Consider the following 4,413-nt stretch of genomic DNA (forward strand, 5'->3'; position numbering starts at 1 on the left):
CCCCCCCCCCCCCCCCCCAGCAGCCTATGCTTCCATCCATTCATCCGCCTTCGTCCGCTTATCGGTATTGGGTCGCGGAGGCAGCAGGTCTAACAGGGGATCTCAAACTTCCTTTTCCCGAGCCACATCAACCAGCCCCGAGTGGGGGATCCCGAGGTGTTCCCAGGCCAAGTTGGAGATGTAATCTCTCCACCTAGTCCTGGGTCTTCCCCGAGGCCTCCTCCCAGCTGGATGTGCCTGGAACACCTTTTGAGGGAGGCGCCCAGGAGGCATCCTGACCAGATGGCCTCAACTGGCTCCTTCACACGCAAAGGAGCCGCAGCTCTACTCCAAGCTTCTCTCGGATGACTCAGCTTCTGACCCTATCTCTAAGGGAGACGCCAGGCCCCCTCCTGAGGAAACCCACTTCGGCCACTTGTACCCTGGCTCTTGTTCTTTCGGTCATGAACCGCTGTTGGGATTTGAACCGATTCTATTTCCAGACTATTTCAGGAGTGGAGGGAGCCTCCCAGGAGGTTTTACCTCTGCAGAGCTGTGCCTTTGTTTATGAGCAGAATGTCTCCAGACTGGACCAGTGTAAACCAGTAGGCATGGTGGAGAACGTCCAAAGCAAACAGCCTCCTCCAAAGGAAATAAATAGCCTCAATCATCTTCAAGTGAGACAGACAAACAATTTTATCCCATTCGCTGTTTACAAACAACGAAATCCTTCAGACTGGGCTCCAGCTACTCTCTGATCACTGATTCTGCTTTTGGTTTATTTTCTGTTCAGAATGATTCAATAGCTAGACCAACAACCGGGCTTATTTTCAGCTAATGATAGAATGATATTGTTTGGCCCATGATGCTTTACTGTCTCAAAGTCCCACAGTATATTTGTTGTAATCTCATTCTGAGGATTCCCTGCACTTCCTGTCAGTACTCTGCACTTTCAACCTTCAGAATTTGTAGGGTAGCCTACACAATATCAAAAATTAAAATTGATGAAGTACACGTAAAACAAAGATAGCTGTGAAAAATGCCAAGAGAAGTGGCTTTATTAATGACTCTCATACGTGTAATCTACAATTTCAGGAGATTCTGTAACATCCTTAATGTGGCTGTGTGTAACTTTCAGTTTGTGTTGATTCTAGCGGTCGCTTTGGACACAAGTGGTGATGTTTTTCCCACACCTGCTGTTCTAAAGGTCCTTTCTGTACGGTGCTTTATTTCCCACTGTGCAGTACTGACTTAGCATAACCAGGAGGTCATATAGTTGCAATGAATGCTTTGTTCAACCAGAACATCATTCCTTTACAATAAGAGAATAAGCTACAGATGCATCGTTGCATTTCAAGTGTTGCATAGGGTAGCGTAACCTACTTTGGATGTATGTGTATCACTTGACAAAGCTTTAAGAGTTTGTTGAAGCAACCAACGTAATGATAATTTAGATTAATAGCGCATTTCATGGAACCTACGGACACTTATCTCAAGTAACGAGATTTCCAGCCATCCAGGGAGTTTATGGGACATGTATGCATGTGTTGAAAAAAGTGACAAAAATGTTAAAAAAGATGACAAATGTTGAAAAAAACGGACAGACAAAAACATTTGGGGGAAAATGCGACAAAATTGTCCCAAAAAAACCTTGAAAATGCAACAAAACATTTAAAAAAAATGAACATTTCAACAAAAACTTTGAAAATTGCCACAAAAAAAAGCGAGACAATACGCCAAGAACTTTGGAAAAGCTACAAAAAGGTCAAATAAAGGAACTAAAACTTTGGAAAATACCCAGTTTTGACCAGTTTTTCCCTGTCAATTACGCCTACGTGACCTACTGTATAGCAACAGGAAACGTGAATGTAAAATGTTCTATTGAAAGTCAACACTTAACCAAACTCAGTCCACACTGTAGGTGAATCTGTCTTAAATGAGTACAGATTGGGATGGCAGTTTGTCCGTGGGGACTTGGCATCTGCTGGGTTGCCGGTTCAAGCCCCACGTTTAGCCATGTGCGAGAGCAGGCTGTGGACCGGTAGCTGGAGAGCTGCGAGGCCGACGCCTGGGCGACTGCTCTGGGCTCCTGTCCTCACTTTGACATCCCTCCAATACTGCATGTGAATACTGTCCTGTGTGTGAGTGTAAAAATAACTTTTTTTAAGATGTTGCACAAGATGCACTTTTTCAAGATGGCACTGTGTGAGTGGCAGTCTGTTGTTTTGCTCTTTTAGAGTTTTTTTTTTTTACACTCTTATATTTGTTCTATCTCTTATCATACTTTTAGTATTTTTGCCCCATGTCTATTGAATGCGTTTTTGTCTTATTCTGATGTGTGTGCTTTTTTTCTGAGCTGCTGTAACAAGGGATTTCCCCAGTGTGGTATTAATAAAGTCTATCTTATCTACTTGGTTTCTCAGCCGTGCAGGTTGGATGCACGATGTACTGGAAGTTGGACAAGAGCACCATCCAGTGTGTGTAGGGAACAATGACCGTGTAATGTTAAACGCCCATTTAACCTTTCTTTTATGTTTAGTCATTTTGGATTCCATATTCATGGGAAATCTAGATTCATCCAAAGCATACACAGTGTACAGTGTTGGATCATCATTGTAGACATTTAATCATCCATGTTGGAGTAGGACAGGGCTGCTAATAGCCCCTTCTGAACTAGAAAAGCGCAACCTATCCATTTGTGCAGAATCAATTTAACTCGGTTTACTTAATTGCCTACATTTTAAAATTCAGAGCATGTTGTTAATGTTTTGAAAATGTGTTTTAAAAACTGTGAATTTAGAAGTAGTTCTAAAAAAAAAAAAAGAGTTTCTGTACTGCAAAAAAGTCCTTCATTCAGACGATGTTGTCTCGCTTGCAACTTGATCATTTTGGGTCAGCCACCAAACGGGACAGAGCCAGACTGCAATGTACAAGTAGATCTGCAGAGAGGATCCTTGGAGCTGACCTTCCCTCCATCCAGGACCTGTACCGGTCCAGGGTCAGGAAAAGGGCAGCAAAAACCTCTGCAGACCCCATCCTGGTCCCAGACTGTTCAACCTCCTTCCCCCTGGTAGGCGAAACAGGGCACTGACTACCTGGGCAAAAACTGCTTCTGAGACGGAACCCCCACTCTGAGTCTCCTCCCCCTTGTCATCACACATCCTCCCAGACCCGCCATCAGACGACATCCACATCAGTTTATCTATCTGCACATTCATAATGTTCATTAAGTCTTTAACTGACACATGGTTGTGGCGTGGTCTATGCTAGTGGATGTTTAAATCTTAAATCTTGGACTATACTGATAGACTGTATACTTCCCCCTCTTCAATTATTTAATATTTTTCATGTGAAGTGTAAACTCCATTGTATTGTTGTAGAGTATGCTTGATATAATTTTTTTATATTTCTTACTGTCCTTTCTGTTTTTATTCTTTATGTGAAGTGAGTGTTGTCCTTTGAGAGCAAAGACTAACCAGAGTCAAATTCCTGGCCAATAAAGCTGATTACGATGCTTTATACTGTATTGAACACATAAGTGACACTCAGCTAATAGTAAGTAGATGGATGTTACTCTAGTTTTGACAACCGGGTAATATCATCAACAGTAGCAGCGGAGCGCGCCTACTACACCAGTGGCTGTATTTCCCGTGGTGTTTCTGTTAGGGAATGATGATCCTGATGACTGCTCTTTATTCCGTTTAGCCGGCTGTTCTCGTCTCCAAACTGGGAACTTGTGTGTTTTCTGATATCTTCTTTGCAAATCCTATTGTTGTATAAAAGATATTTATATTTCCGTCCACAGCCGATTCCCTAATGGATGTCCAAGATGCTGCACGGCTGTGGTTGCTGAGCTATTTGTGGTGAAACTATAAAGCTTGGATTGAAATTTGATCCTGAAGGCCTAACCCTATAACCCTGATTTCACCACTAATGCAACAGGCCTAATTTCAGTGTCACTGGACAAAGAGAGTAATATCAAAAGCACAGAGAAACACTGTTGACCAGATGTGTGTCAGTAAGTGCACATCAGTCTGCTGCAGCAGAACAAGGCCTGTGATGGCAGCTGGCCAGACACATCAGCCCCCCCCCCCCCCCCCCCCCCCCCCCCCCCCCCCCCCCCCCCCCCCCCCCCCCCCCCTTCACCAACTGCTCTCCGTATGGAAATGTGTCCTATTCTTTCAAATCTCATTGTAAAATAATAGCTGTTTTGTCTTTCTCTTGGCTTCCTACCATAATGAATCAAATAGAACAATTCAATTCCTTGGTTGTCGCAGGTGTGTCCCTGCTCTGTGCATATTTATTCACATTAGGTGGAGAAAGAACTTCTTATTTGGGGGTTGAAAGCCAAAATGATTTAGAGGGATGTGATTTATCCTTCTTACTTCCTCATTTATTATCTCTCTTTCTCTCTTTCTCTCTCTCTCTCTCTCT

General features: G+C 43.3%; 1 long non-coding RNA gene across 1 annotated transcript in view; it reads left to right on the plus strand.

Annotated features, from left to right (window-relative positions):
- The window catches only part of LOC117942016, a 7,737-nt gene extending 5,702 nt beyond the window's left edge, over positions 1-2,035 (plus strand). Inside the window, exon 3 of the long non-coding RNA XR_004656043.1 lies at positions 2,025-2,035. This is a non-coding gene — a long non-coding RNA (uncharacterized LOC117942016). The remainder of the gene's footprint in view (positions 1-2,024) is intronic.
- Positions 2,036-4,413: the final 2,378 nt, after the last annotated feature.

The sequence above is a fragment of the Etheostoma cragini genome, chromosome 3 (assembly GCF_013103735.1).
Source record: "Etheostoma cragini isolate CJK2018 chromosome 3, CSU_Ecrag_1.0, whole genome shotgun sequence".
NCBI lineage: Eukaryota > Metazoa > Chordata > Actinopteri > Perciformes > Percidae > Etheostoma > Etheostoma cragini.